A 15,532-nucleotide genomic window follows, 5' to 3' on the forward strand; every position below is an offset into this window, starting at 1 on the left:
TCATTTCCATTTAAAGAGGATTTTATTTTACAAATCAAAATTGCACGGTAAAGAAAAATACAGAATAAAGCACCCTTTCTACAATTGCTCTTGGATGGCTTCAAAAGCAAAAGGGGGAGGGGAGGTGGGAAGACCAAACGATCAGCCATAGTGGTAGCTGCAGCTGTGACAAGTCTCAAATAGCTGAAACTTTATCCCTTCTTCGCTACCAGGTTCTCCCTGGTCTTTTGATACACCTCGCGCGACAACAACAAAAATTGCAAATAGTGATACATTGAACGGTTGCAGAGAATGCACAAGGCACCGCGGGCTGCAATCGGTGCGGAGCGTTTGCTTTTGCCAAGGCTGCACAGAGTCGCTCGCCACTGAGCGCCGACACCAGCCCCAGAGCGGCTCGAGCCCAGTCCAGCCCAGCCCAGCCCGGGTCGCGGCGGCGGCCATCGCGCGAGGCGGGTCCTGGACTTGTTGCAACAGGGGAGCTGCTGAAATTGCTTCACATTTCCTCCGCGCTTTCCTGGTAAGTTGCTGCGCGGTCGGTCTCTTTGGGTGTCGTTTTTTCCCCCTCTCTCTCCTTGTTGCCAGAAATGCAAGTGCTGCGTTGCACGGGGTGGCGATGTTTCAATCTTTCTTCCTCGTTTTAAAACGCAGTTTTTATTTAAAAGTAGTGGCTTGTCCTGTTTCGGATCTGAAATTGCTTCTATAGCCCCTCTTTCCCCCCCACTCTATTCCACATTAAAGCTTCTAGCCCGAGGTTTCTGAGACCCACTTTGCTGTTCCCCCCTTTCTCTTGTTCCCTGGCGCCTAACCTCGTTGAATAAGATAAACCCCTGTGTTGAATAAAGTTAGATGTACTGAGCCACATTTCTGAGAGTGCGGTGGGGAGATCATTTTGAATTACACGGTCAGTGCACTTTTGGGTAAACAATTGGTCAAACATTTACCGCCGTGACTCCACTGTTTCTGGAACAAGAGATTAAAAATGTGCAGAGAGCAAAGCTTTTGAAACGGCTTTCATTGTGGCACTATTCTAATTCATCGTTTACTTGTTGAAATCTCTTCCAAATAGAAAGGAGTTGGATTTTTGTTTACAATAATTGCATTTTAGAAACTTGCTAATCAACCTGGAGAAATCCTTGCCTCTAATCAGAACATCTGTTTTGGTCTGGAAGGAATTAGGATCTTTACACATGAATGAACTGTCTACAAGATCACAATTTTCTACAGCAATCTGGAGTGAAGATTTTTTTAACGTGAATTTTATGTTACTATGTTGTAAACAAAAGTAGCATGATTTGTGGATCACAGTACGAATTAATCTGACGATGTTTTAATAATGCCCAGTGGTTTTGCCTATTGGCAATTTTAGGTGCATAATTTCTGGGCTGCGGTTAGGTGCTTTCTTCTGAATGCATGTCGAACTTGCCATGACTACCGGTTGGCAACTTGAATGCCACAGCAACAATGGCCGAGGATCAGGTCACTTGCCTGCTTTCATAGTTGAAATGGTTGGTTTGGGGCAGACAGAGTGTCGGAGGAAAGGTTGTAAAAGGGAGAAGGAAATGCATAAATATAAATAGGGAGGTAATTAGCTTTAAACGGCCAGCTTTCTCTTCCTGTTTGGTATATAAACTACAGATGTAGTTAATGTATTAGCAGTTCAAAACTAATAAATTGGCACGGACCAAATCCTGAATCATGTCCTTTTACCCTCAGCGCCTTAACACGTGAACAGGATCTAAAAGTTACAAATCTCTGAAACTTTGCCTTTCATTTTCTGAATTTATTCAGCATGATAGAACGGTGTATTATTTCAAAATTTTTGCTTTGTGTGTGTTAAATGTACAAAAGTTCCTGAAAACCTTTTTGTTAAATTACTGAAAGGCACTATATTTGAAATGTGATTGCCAAGAAAGGTTTTGACTTCCTGACCTGTGAAAATGTAATTATGTCAGTCCGATCTAATGAGGTAATCTTTAAATTCCCAGTGTGAAGATTTATATAAATTTGCTGAATTATGTAACATATATGTATAAGCACCTTAATATTCTGTAAAGAAACATTTAAGAAGCAGCATTTTCTTCTGTTAGACACTGCAGGCTAAACTTGCGTTTGAAAGTGGCAATACCTTTTCAATTACAGACTGCAACATTAAACCAAAGAGCTTCTGATGAATAAATGTATCTTATTATCTTTAGGAGGATATAATGAATAAATAATAAAAGGGAGGCAAAATACTGCTGTTCCAACAGACTGTGCTTTTGGGATGGTGAGACATGTCATTTCCATCTATTCCCTTGGTGCAAGAGGTTTTTGATCTCGACTGTGCGGGTGCGGGGGGGGGGGGGGGGAGATGATGTCGACTGGAGACCGTTTTTCCGCAAGCTGTAAAGTAATTGATGATTTGGACTGTTCATGTAGGTGGTTTGACAAAAACATGGTTAAATGGAAAACTCTCAAATCTCTGCACAGTTTTTGTATTTGTAATATTTACTTGATTTTTCACTAGCAACATGACAGTTAATGACCTGTTGACTAATTGCCTGAAACATTTGGAGTTAAACCACCAGGGGTTCATTATTGTCAGTGCATATATGTAATACTTTCTCTGTTTAATTCAAATGCTTGAATTATTTAATAGTTATCAACTGTGAAAACAATTTAGAATGTACATTAAATATTCTGATCAAAGTAAAAAAGGTGATCAATATATCCTCCCAAACTCTGCTTGCTTACCTTATTGACTTGCATCCTAAAGAGCCTCAAACCACTGCAGCTATTGATTTGAATCTGTCTATGGTCTTGCCTCTTATCTCTACAACCCCCCTTCCAATCATGTATTGCCCTCCCTCCCCTCCAATCCGCCTTCAGCCATTTTGTGTATCCTCTCCATTTCCAGGGCTGCAGCTTCTACTCATTGGGTTCTATTTTTTAAAATCCCTTTAAATTTCTTTCCTTTAAAATTCTCCTCCTAAAACTATTTCTTGGACCAAGAAATCAAATCAAATGTGGATGTTGAATTTAATTGCCTTGTACCTCTGCAGAACCTTTGTTTCTTTAAAACTCAGATAAGTGCATGTTGTTCTTCTGGCAGTAGTATAGGTTACTTCTGCTTTGGTATTGGAAAGGGATCTGAAAACGTGCAAGTTCATTTAAGTATTTGGATTGAGAGTCTGAGATGGTTTACTGTATACACTGGTGCATTAGATTTCCTCACACTTGCACTGTCCCTGGCTCCCAAATTTTGGAAGGGGCATTATTTAATAGCTGACAGTTCATAAATATGACTCCATGTCTGCCATGCTTTAACATCATACATATCTCAAAATTCAGATGTTCCTTAAGACAGTCTTGTGTTACACCACCCAATATTCAGTGGTTGCTTCGGAAAAAGCAGAATCGCGCACACCTTTCAGAGCAACTTGTTTTGTATTTACAGAATACGATCATGTGAGAAGTGAGTTATAGGTGAAGGACAGTAAACTAGAATGTAGGAGGTTCATCCATATCTTTTCATGTCAGGATTGTAGTATTAATAGGTGATATCTACAATTAATTTTTACTTGTATGTTTTAAAATTTGATATATTAGCAATCTTAGAACCTTGAGGAGAATTGGTCCTCGGTGAGCATTTTAAATACTGTCATAACGAAATGGAAAAGTACATTAATTCTGCACATTATATAATTTCATTCTTAATTGGTCTCAACACTGAACTAAGGGGAGAAAGATCAGCCTGATAGCTTGATTGATTTTCTGTCTGCCAGGATCAGTCGTTAATGAAGTCCACGAAGATCAAATGGCTCACTGATGGCTGCAAGCTGAGGCACCAGATGATAGCTGCGTGGACGAAGAGTCTGACACCAGCATATTTCAGCTTCTTTTTATATAGAAAAATCCTAAATCAAGAAACATTTTATAAATTACTTTTTGAGCGTTTTGATGTTTGAAGGTAGATTTTTGAGGTGGATTATCGGCATAGCCAGGTAATAAAGGTTGCTGAAGTGCAGGCCAAGGAGCAGAAGGCCTGATTCGCCCATTTTCTTTAGAACCGAAAATGAGTGAATCAGGCAGTACTGGTTAACAAAAATCACAGTCTCGCATTGATTTGCATGGATCTGATTTGACCATTTATCTAGGCCAAAGATATAGGATGGCACGCTGAATAGATTTGTGAAATTGCAGAGAAAAACAAAGCATTTTGTATCAAAGGCTTTATTTGTATAGACTAGAAAAATAAACAATGGGTAGCATATTCATAACAACTTGGAATCTGTGGCACCTAATGTTGGTAAATGCCTTTCTGTGGGTGGTTTCGACTGGGTTTGGATGTCAAGATTTTCTCATTTGTCACTCACTCCCTTCCTCTCCCACCGTCCTGTTAGCTAGTTCTTGCCCATTGTTTTACAGCCATTTTGGAGTACTAATGATGGTGGTGAGAGAACATAGATTATAGTAGAGCATTGGACCTTGTGTTCTGAAATCAAATTAATATTTTTGGGTATTTGTGACCATGTTAAAAATGGTGGCATTTATCTTATCCATCTGATTAGATTCTGTGATCCTTCTTCATGGTTTGTGCTAACTTCTAGTCATCGATGTAGTTTTATGCTGCATCATCCATGATGCTTGAGAATCTTTCTCATAATGCAACAAGGATTTTGCATGGTACTTTAGATATAGCTGGGTTAATACTCTGCACAGTCTCAATCTTAGATATGTGCTGTACAGCCTAAAATTCTGTATGTACTCTCGATTTTGCTTTTAATCGTTGTTTTTGGCAAGGATATCAACAGTTGTACATTCTTAATTGCTTTTTGGAAATTGATGTTAAGTCCTTCTCGTGAAGATACTTAAAATGTTGTTGGTATGTGTTCTAAGGAATACTTTTACTTTCCAAGGCAGGATGGCATAGAACGTGGAAAGGAATCTGTGGGTCAAAGTGGTTCCATAGGCCTGCTACTCTTGTCATTGTTGTGATAGAGATCATGGGTTTGGAAGTTGCTGTCGGAGTAGTCTCGGCAAGTAATTGCAGTCCATGTTGTGGGAGCTAGCAAGATCAGCATGTATTGCTCATTCCTAATTGCCCTGAAGAATGTGGTGAATAACTGCCTTGACCGGCTGCAGACTTTCTATGCAAAGCTGTTGGCTAGGGATCTCCAGAGTATAGACCCGGCGATTATGCAGGAACAATGATATATTTCCAAGTTGGGATGGTGCTCAATTTAAAGAGGAACCTGCAGATGATGGTGTTCTCCTGCACCTGCAGCATTTATCCTCCTCAGTGGTAGAGATTGGAGGTTTGGGAGCAGTCCAGTATCTGCAGTGCATTTTGAAGATGGTGCGAACTGTACTCGCTGCGTATCAGTGGCAGAGAAAACTAATGATTTGGTGGACTGCTTTGTATTAGATAATGTTTGGATGAAGGAGCTAGTTATTTACTTCAAGAGATGAGGTGGTGTACACTTCCCAGTCAGCATCGATGATGCCAAAGTGAAGATGATCGAGTTTCAAGTACCTTGGTGTAATTATTACCAGCAATCTGTCCTGAACCAACCATGTTGAAGCTTTGACCAAGAAAGCACATTAAAGCCTATATTTTCTCAGAAAATTAAGGATGTTGCCTCAAATGACTACAGTGCATAGTACAAAGTATCATCGGGGTGCATTACAGCTTGGTTTGGCAGAAATCTGACCAAGACGATGGGATATTGCACAGAATTGTGGATGTACCTCAGTCCATCTTGCACACACCATTCTTTTCCCCATCCCAACCCTCTCACCATCAACTCTATCTCTATTACAAACTGTCTCGGGTAATGAGATTTAGATTTAGAGATACAGCGCAGAAACAGGCCCTTCGGCCCACCGGGTCCGCGCCGCCCAGCGATCCCCGCACATTAACACTATCCTACACCCACTAGGGACAATTTTTACATTTGCCCAGCCAATTAACCTACAAACCTGTACGTCTTTGGAGTGTGGGAGGAAACCGAAGATCTCGGAGAAAACCCACGCAGGTCACGGGGAGAACTTACAAACTCCGTACAGTACAGCACCCGTAGTCAGGATCGAACCTGAGTCTCCGGCGCTGCATTCACTGTAAGGCAGCAACTCTACCGCTGCGCCGCTGTGCCGTCCCATTGTTTTCACCCTGGTCATTCCCTCTTCTCTCATCTCCCATCAAGCAGTAGATACAGGAGCTGGAAAGCATGTAGCACCTGGTCTAGGAATAGCTTCTCCCCCACTGTTACCAGACCACTGAACGGTCCTCCCATGCCAGTGTTGTAATTACTGTGGCGCGAGGCAGCTAGTTTTGCAGCATGGGTCTTCAGTAATACAGCTGGGATGTTGTCTGGTTTCATAGCCTTCGCTATCTACATCCCTGTCACCATTTCGTGGCAACAAGTAACGTGAATTGAATTGGCTGAAGACTTCTATGGGGGTGTTCTCCAGAGACGCTGAGGTAGATCATCCACTCGTGCCTCTGAGCTTGTGTGCAAAAGGTAAAAATTTAGCTTACACATGCAGGGCTCTTCCTTCATTGTAGCCTTCTCTTCCGATTTAAAAATCTGCTTCTATTCATGATTAGATGTGACCGGCCAGAGCTTTGATTTGAAGTTATCTTTTGTGCTAGGGTTTTTTAGTGTGTAGAATGCATGTAGATTTGTGTTACAACTTCACCAGCTTGATAGCTTAAGCTGGTCAAATGCCTGCTACCGTTCCTGGAATTCCCTTCTCAACTCAGTGAATCAGGGTTGATCCCCTGGCTTGACAGTGATGTTACATTGAGAGATATGCAGAGCTATGAGATTACCATTGTAATGCTGTACATTTTTTTGCTGTTGTTTATTATCGAGAGTGTCTCATGGATGTCCAGTTCTAAGCTGCTAGATCTTTTGAGTCTATCTTGTTTAATACAGTGGAAGTGCCATATAATTTAATGGTGGGTGCCCCTGTGTGAAGGCAGGGTTTTATATGGTGGTCACCCCTACCATTGTTGTAATGGACAGATATAGCTCGGTGAACCGCTTAAATAGATTTATTCCAGGTATCGGCTCACTCACCACCTGCTGCAGGCAGCTAGTTTGAAGGACTTTGGCTAGTTTGCTTGATAGCGATAGCTCTTGAAGTCCCTTCCTCGGAGAACATTATGTCCTTTTATATGGTTTCAAGTGTTTCTTGCTATGAAAGAGAACTAATCTCGATACAGGGGGATATTAGTAGATGTAAATCAGGAGGGGGTTTCCTCGCCCTTGTCTGACCTGATTCTCTGAGACCTTAGAGTCTGGTGTCAATGACGAAGACTTCCATAGCCGCCATCTACTGTGTACCACCCTACTGCCTCCTCTGGTGTGTCATGTCTGGGTATGGAAGGATGTAGCCTGGGACTACGACAGACAAGTTAGTCACTTTGTAATCTCGGTGACTATTGTTGTTTGACTAATCCATGGAATGATTTTCCCAATTTGCCCTCAAATGTTCGTGAGGATACTTTGAAAGGCCGAAGGGATTGAGAGAATCAGGTCAGACAAGGGCGAGGACGCCCCCTCCAGATTGAGACTTGCTCTATGATATGTCTGTTGCAATCCTATTTCTGTTTCAACATAATGGCTGGACCATGACAGGCTAGCCTGGTACACCTTTTCAGAAGGGATTTATGAACTGTAGAAGATTTCTGACACAAAAGAGGCCATTCAGCCTATGTACTAGACAAAAAGAATATCCCGCGCAAGTCCACTTTATAGTATTAGACCAGTAGGTCGTGCATTTTCTCGTACACTTCCACGTTCTTTTTAAAATTTGATGAAGGTTTCAGGCAGTGAATTCCATATATTTACCACCCTCTGGTTTCCCTATTCCCCCTCCAACTCTTCAACCAATTATGTATTTTAAATATTTATTCCCTGGTTTTTTGATCCTTTGGTGATGAGAAATTGCTCCTTCCTTCCTTATTCTATTTATATTCAATCTTATACACCTCAAATTTTCCCTTCATCTTTCTGTGTTCCAAAACAAATAATGCCAGCATATTCAAACATAACTCCTAGTTACAAATGTCTGGACCAGCTCCCGTGCAATTACATCATTTCTGTAATATGATCAGAATTGGCCTTGGTAGATATTCCATCAGTGATATCCACAGTTCTAGTATAATCATCTAACTCTTGTATCTGCACCATGGCTAATAAAGAAAAGGATCCACTATATTTCATTGATCACGTAATTACATGTCCAGCTATGTTTTAAGGATCTGGTTATATATTCCCCAAGGTTTCTATGTTCCTTCGTGTCACTCAGTTTCATGGTCTTCTATTTGTCACTTTTTCCATCCAAAAGACCAAACATTTTTGGAGTTGCATTCTTGAAGGGAAGGATGCTCCTCAAACTGCAAGCATCCTGGACAATGCAGCTCACCCCCTCCATGACACACTGGTCAACCTGAGGAGTACCTTCAGCAACAGACTGGTTCCACCAAGATGCAGCACAGAACGCCACAGGAGATCCTTCTTCCCTGTGGCTATCAAACTGTACAACCCCTCCCCCTTCTGTCATGGAGTAGACTGGCTCCCCACCCCCCGTATCTTTGCACATACCCAATCCTTTCCACTCGTCACTTTGATTTCATGTTTCATGTATTTTGTGTTTTTATGCCTTGGCAGATTAATTTCCCAATTTCATTCCTGGGATAAATAAAGTTTTATTGTATTGTATTTTGTATCTTCTTGCAGTCTACCACTTTCCTCCTCCTCCTCGCCGTCAATCAGATGGCTGATCTCTATATCATTTGTAAACTTCAACCATGTTGTGGTGAGTTTAGTCTCACATTTGCAGATTTCCTCCCCTGAAAGCTATTAGTCCTGCTGATAGAATGTGGTTTTAGTAAACTATTAACCTTGATGTTATCAAACTGTCCTTTGTAACCCAAAAGTCTAATATAAGGCAGCATAGTAGAGTAGGTGTCAGCATTGCTGCCCCACAGCTCCAGCAACCTTATTCAAACTTCATCTCTGCTGACTGTGTGGAGTTTGTACCTTGTCCAATGAAATGGAGCATTGGGACAGATGGGATTGGTTGGAGAGCTGGCATAGACTTGATGGGCTGACTGATCCTCGGAGTGGGAGAAAATAAAATTATGGATATCCTCTCCATTCAGCCTGCTTTATTCTATACTGCTGTACTTATCCACTTTAAGTGGCATTCATTTCCCCATCTCCACTGTGATGGACGTTTGTGTTGGGGTTATGTGTCTTGTGTTCTTTTTTTTTTTCTGTGACTGCTATGTAGTTTCGTTCGGTACTTCGGTACCGAACGACAAATAAAGCTCTGTTATACCTGTTATACCTGTTATACCTTCTCATCAGTTGTATTTGAGAGAGCTTTCTTGAGTGGACAGAGTGTGTGACCAATGCAATGGAAGCAATGATAACAGTGGTTGTTTGCTATGGCATAGGAGGAGGATCATTAGTTTACCTTGGTGTGGGTCAGATCCTTGTGATTGGCAGAGTGTGGGTGCTGGTTCACTGCTAACCATAGACACTGAGCTACTGTAAATTACCTGTGGCACAAGTGAATGGCAAAGATCCAAAGGGCAGTTGGTGGGTATGCGAGAGAGAATAAATTGAATGGCTGCAGAGGAAAGGAGAAGGGAAATGAAACTAACGGGAATGCTCTACATGGTGCTGTCAAGGACTTAAAGGGCTGAATAGTTTCCTTCCGGACCATGTAAGTATTTCTAAAGGCATTTATTTGAAATGGAAACATGCATTGATATTGGTTTATTGTGTTGGTTTATGATTGTGTGTGTTATTGCTTATTTTTATTGCTCTTATTGTTGGACTGTGGGTAATCTTTCATTTCACTGCATATTTATGTGTATGTGACAAATAAAATTGACTATTGACTATAATGAGGTAGGTTTGGAGATCGGGACTATAGCCCAGTTTATGGCAGGACCATTCAGTAGACTGATAACAGTAGGGAAGAAACTGTTCCTGAATCTGGGATGTAGTGTTTCTTACAATTGATAATTCAGAGCAAGCAGCCAACGATGAGGTTTAGAAAACCTTTTCCCAAAGTAAATCAATTCCTCGATGACTGATGCAGGGATCCTAGTGGTGGAAGATTAAATTGGATAACTAGTTGAAGAGATGCAGTTGCATGTGGATAAATGTGCTTCTGAGCATTAGTTGACGTACATTTGTGAATATGCTGAGAAAATGGCCTATTTCTCTCCATTTTGTTAATGAGGTGTTAGAATAATTTTCTTTATGCAATGTGGCGTAAGAGCATAGAATACTTTGCCATGAGGATAAATGAGGCATATTCTGAGGGAGAAAATTGAGGTCTATTAAGGAGAGCAAGATCTGCATTGATTTAGTTTTGGACAGGTTCAGACGGGATTAGGTGATCTCCCAATTGATTCTAATGACTTGAAGTTGGGATTGGAGTTGGCTATTGGCTCTGTTCATATTTGAGTAGAAAGAATACTTCAGTCAAGGACTCATTGATCAAATATTAGAGAGGCAACAGTATCTGCATCTTTTAATTTATCAGCAAGCGGTGCAGAAAGACGTAAATGGTGAAACTTTAGACAGATATTGGCAGAGATATTTGTCAAACACAATATATTAACATAGTTATTAACATAGTTAGAAATTGTATCTCATTTCAGAATTGAAATAAGACAAAATTGAGAAATAGGAATATTCTTTTAAGAGATTTGAAGAATGATTTGATTCTAAGCCTCTGATTTAATAATAGATGGAATACTTTATTGGGACTTGTAGGCAGAGTTCAAAATGACAAAGTTAACCCTTGACTGATAAGAAAAATCTTCCTAGCCATCAGTTGAATAAAATAACACTACTGAATTCTGTATTTATTAAACTCTGTAATGGTTGAGGAGAAATTTACACTGACCAGGTGGAAAAAAAAATAGGCAAGAGGCCAAATTTGAAAATTGGTACAGTATTGTTTGCAAACTCTTAACCTGCAATTTTAATTTGTTTTCTAATATGTTATAAACACATAATAAACTGCACATTCAGTTCACATGTCAGTTAATGCAGAGAATGGATTGTGAATGAGAGTTTTTTAAAGTGAGGAACTTTCAGGTTTGCTTGGATTTTTAGGTGTTGTTACTTTATCCAGGCACATGAGGTTTTGGATTTGAAAAGTCATCTAATAACTTATTCAAATTTGAAATCCTTCCCGGCAGTTATTGTTTGTGTGGAAAATAATATATTTCATGGCTTTGCCACCCTTGAATCACCTTCCGTTCATTTAGCTTTTAGAGTATTTTACGATCACTGTATATTTTCACGGTTTATTCAAACGATACTAAGGTATGACAGAATTACGCTGTGGTTGACATTTTAACATTGGTGAGTGTGTACAGTTAAATGTATCCTTTCATTGTTTAGTCATCTTTATTTGGCCATTGGAATATTTTAGTCCATTATAACATTCGCTGTCTAATTTTCTTTCTAGTGCATTCCTGATTAGATACAATCAAAAAGCTTGTCTGTTGAAAGTATTGATGCATTATTTTGCACCCCATAAGTTGTTATAAATTTTGCTTATTAATTCTTGTCAGCTTACAACTCCCACTTCTTCAAAAACAAAATTGGTTATTGTGGAATTTTAAAAGCATTGCAATTAAGAAAGAAACTTTACAATACAAAAGATCTTAATTTTTAATGAAATAATTGCCTACATTTTACATTGTCTATATTTCATTTTGTGACATGAAGTCTTTACTGCTGCAGTTTACTTTTAAAAAATTTTGAATGAGAGAATTTTTCTGTAGGACTTTGTGACCAGGGTCTTCAGAGTATTGAGGAGAATACCCACAATGCAAATTGAGTCTTGTGGGAACTTTGTGGAGGTCCATTAAACGTTTTTGAATCGAGTCCACATTCCACTTAAGAGCTTGTGGATCTAAATTTTTGTTCTGAATGTTTCTTGCTCAACAGCAAATTCTGCTCTTGGCCAGGACAGAAAAAAATGTCAAGCCTGACTATTGCATAGAGATTAAAAAGAATGTTGTCCTTGTTCTGTGTATGAACCGACTGTGGTATTGGTGCCTGGAATATTTGTTTCACATGTCAAATTATTGGCACTATTTGTCTCTGAAAAGCATTGCAGAACTGAATGGTGTCAATATACAAGTAACATTTTAAAGTGCATCGTTTGTTTTATAATATCTTCTTCTCTACAGTCTCCTTGCAGCTATGGAGATGTTATGCTGGAGACATATTTAGTCTCCATCAATGATGTGCAATGATCTTTAATATCGCAAACATACTCTAATTTGCCTGTTTAGCTCCAATTTTGATTTCCTAGAGGTGTTGAAAGATAAAAATTCTGTTGTTTTTTGTCGGTGGATATTAAGGAAGGAAGTATCCAGCATTACCAACAAACAAGAGTTGAAATAGATGTAGTGTAATACTCATTCCCCTGTCTGTTAACATTTTGCTTTATCCTTAACCTTAAAAAGCACATTTTGTGATTTCATTGTAACGTTTCCCACACAAGTCGTCATTGTGGGTTTTAAGACACACTGCCAGTTTGGGACAATGTTACACAGTGGGCTTGTGTCCAACAGGAACTCGGTTGAAGCCATCCAAGCTCAATTTACATGCACTTGATAAGGAGAGTAACATTTCTATCCCACCATTTTTGGCTCCAGTTCAAGCCTGGATTCTGAAAACTTTTGAGAGGACAGGACTGAAGAAGGTTTAGTTTACAGTAGAGATACAGCGCGGAAACAGGCCCTTTGGCCCACCGAGTCCGCACCGACCAGCGATCCCCGCACATTAACACTATCTTACACACACTAGGGACAATTTACACATACACCAAGCCAATTGACCTACATACCTGTAAGTATTTGGAGTGTGGAGGAAACCGAAGATCTCGGACAAAACCCATGTGGTCACGGGGAGAACGTACAAACTCTGTACAGACAGCACCCATAGTCAGGATTGAACCCCGGTCTCCGGCGCTATAAGTGTGCAACTCTACCGCTGCGCCACTGTGGCCATCCACAAGGTGGTGAGAAAAAAATATGGGAGGACCTCAATCCAATTTCAACATCCTGAAGGATGCATTTATGTTTTTATTTTCTTATTAATTGATTTTTCTATTGTCTCGGCTTTGCTAGCAAAACCAGCATTTATTGCCCAACCTAATAACAGCGGACAGTTGTAGTCTTACTGGTGATGGTGTTACCGTGGTGCTGTTGGGGAGGGTGTTTGGGGATTTAGACTCAACATATTTCCCAGAGTGCTAGAGTAGCTCAGTGGGTCAGGCAGCATTTCAGGAGAACATGGATAAATGACATTTTGGGTAGGGACCCTTCTTCATCCTTGGCCTGAAGAAGGGACCTGACTCAAAACGTCACCTATCCACATTCTCCTGAGTTGCTGCCTGACATGATGAGCTACTCCAGCACTCTGTGTCTCTTGTAAATCAGCATCTGAAGTTCCTTATTTCTGTATTTCCAAGTCAGAGAGGTAGCATTTCTTGGATCAGTTATTAATTGCTGACACTTTTAATGACACAGAATGAGGCCATTTGACAATAGACAATAGGTGCAGGAGTAGGCCATTTGGCCCTTCAAGCCAGCACCGCCATTCAATGTGATCATGGCTGATCATTCTCAATCAGTACCCCGTTCCTGCCTTCTCCCCATACCCCCTGACTCTGCTATCCTTAAGAGCTCTATCTGTCTCTCTCTTGAATGCATTCAGAGAACTGGCCTCCACAGCCTTCTGAGGCAGAAAATTCCACAGATTTACAACTCTCTGACTGAAAACGTTTTTCCTCATCTCCGTTCTAAATGGCCTACCCCTTATTCTTAAACTGTGGCCCCTGGTTCTGTACTCCCCCAACATTGGGAGCATGTTTCCTGCCTCTAACATGTCCAACCCCTTATATTTTGCGCATTTAAATACAATACTTTAACTTCGGTATTCACCTCCCCTCTCACACCGGTCACAATTGATCCTGACCTTACTCTCTTATCCCATCTAGAACTTCCCTTCCCATTTATTCGACAGTCCTTTGCAATACTCCTGTATTTGCTTCCCCTTTAACTCCATCTTCATATTCCCAATTTGTTAACCCCTCCACCCCACTACTTAGTTTAAAGCCACAGTTGTAGCACTAGCAAACCTGCCTGCCAGAATGTTGGCCCCCCTGCTGTTAAGGTGTAACCCGTCCCTTTTGTACAGGTCACCCCTACCACAGAAGAGATCCTAGTGGTCTAGAAATCTAAATCCCTGCTCCCTGCACCAGCCCCTCAGCCATACATTCATATCCGCGATCTCTCTTCCTGCCCTCACAAGCACGAGGCACGGGTAGCAGTCCAGAGATAACCACCCTCGATGTCCCACTTCTCAGTCTTCCTAACTCTCTAAACTCGCGTTGCAGTATCCTCTTCCTCCCGACGTCGTTCGTGCCCACGTGCACAACTACTTCCAGTTGATCGCCTTCCCTCGCTAGTGATGTCTTGAACATGGCCCATGATTTTGGCCCATCAGGCTTATGCAGCTCCAAATGGTACAATCCCATTGGTCTCATTCCCCTTAATTATTTATTTCCCAGTACATTTGCAACTCATTCTCGCATGCATGCCCATCAACTCCACTTTGATTTTTGTTTTGTCATTCATCTACAGCAAAGGGGTGATTTGCAGTAGGCAATCAGTGTACCAACATGCCTTTGGGTTTGTGGCAGGAAACTGGAGCACTTGGAGGGGACCACAGAATACCTGGATTGAAATGGGTCCCTGGAGGTGTAAGGCAGCAGCACAAACTTGCATTGCAATGCACCGTGCTGTTCTAACCACTGCAAACCGGGAATGCATTACCCTGCATCTTTAGTCTCCAGGTTGCTAGTCCAGATCTCTAGATCTCGTGTCTGATAATTTAACCACTGTGCCAACACCATAGCTAATCATGATAGATGGGGAGGGGGATATTGACCAGAATTCTGGCTGCAGTCTTGACCGTAGCAATTGTTGTACCTTGTTAAAGGTGTTGTAATTTACATTTGGGTTTATGGGGGGGAGAAATAAACATCATTCGATTTTGAATGACTATATATAACTTCTGTAACTTTTTTGTTTTGGGATAGTTTAAGTGGCATGTTTCCTCACAATAGAATACTTGAGTTTCTTCATGATTTTGTACATTCTGTTTGTGACTTGTAATATTTATCACTGTGCCAGGACATGATGGTTGTACTAATTCGTTGCTGGATAAAGACAGCGGAGAACTAGCTACTAAAGATGTAAAACTGATGCTATATAAATCTATGCTGAATTTTTTTACTCCTGTTTGGGGATTTTTATAATTATGTGGGGATAATGGTTTAAGTGAATAGTTTAAAAATGTAAGTACAGAAAATAAAGGATATAAATGTATGCAATAGCTGAAGGTTTCCAGTCTTTTGAAGTATCTTTGAATAGGATTTGTTAACTGGAAGGTAAATTCTCTTCAGCCATACCCTTAGTAAATTTTACAGT

The 15,532-nt window shown here is 40.7% G+C and overlaps 1 protein-coding gene across 6 annotated transcripts in view; it reads left to right on the forward strand.

Annotated features, from left to right (window-relative positions):
* The first annotated feature begins 203 nt into the window (after window positions 1-203).
* sema4d (sema domain, immunoglobulin domain (Ig), transmembrane domain (TM) and short cytoplasmic domain, (semaphorin) 4D) overlaps window positions 204-15,532 on the forward strand; it is a 169,107-nt gene continuing 153,778 nt past the window's right edge. For 3 of the 6 annotated variants that reach the window (XR_013547055.1, XM_078396115.1, XM_078396116.1), the window contains exon 1: window positions 208-517. The gene's annotated coding sequence lies outside the window, so the exon portion shown is untranslated. Of the gene's footprint in view, window positions 518-15,532 lie in introns of all 6 variants that reach the window. The other 3 variants (XM_078396119.1, XM_078396120.1, XM_078396118.1) reach the window with 2 other exon arrangements.

This window comes from Rhinoraja longicauda, chromosome 3, assembly GCF_053455715.1.
Source record: "Rhinoraja longicauda isolate Sanriku21f chromosome 3, sRhiLon1.1, whole genome shotgun sequence".
Classification (NCBI taxonomy): Eukaryota; Metazoa; Chordata; class Chondrichthyes; order Rajiformes; family Arhynchobatidae; genus Rhinoraja; species Rhinoraja longicauda.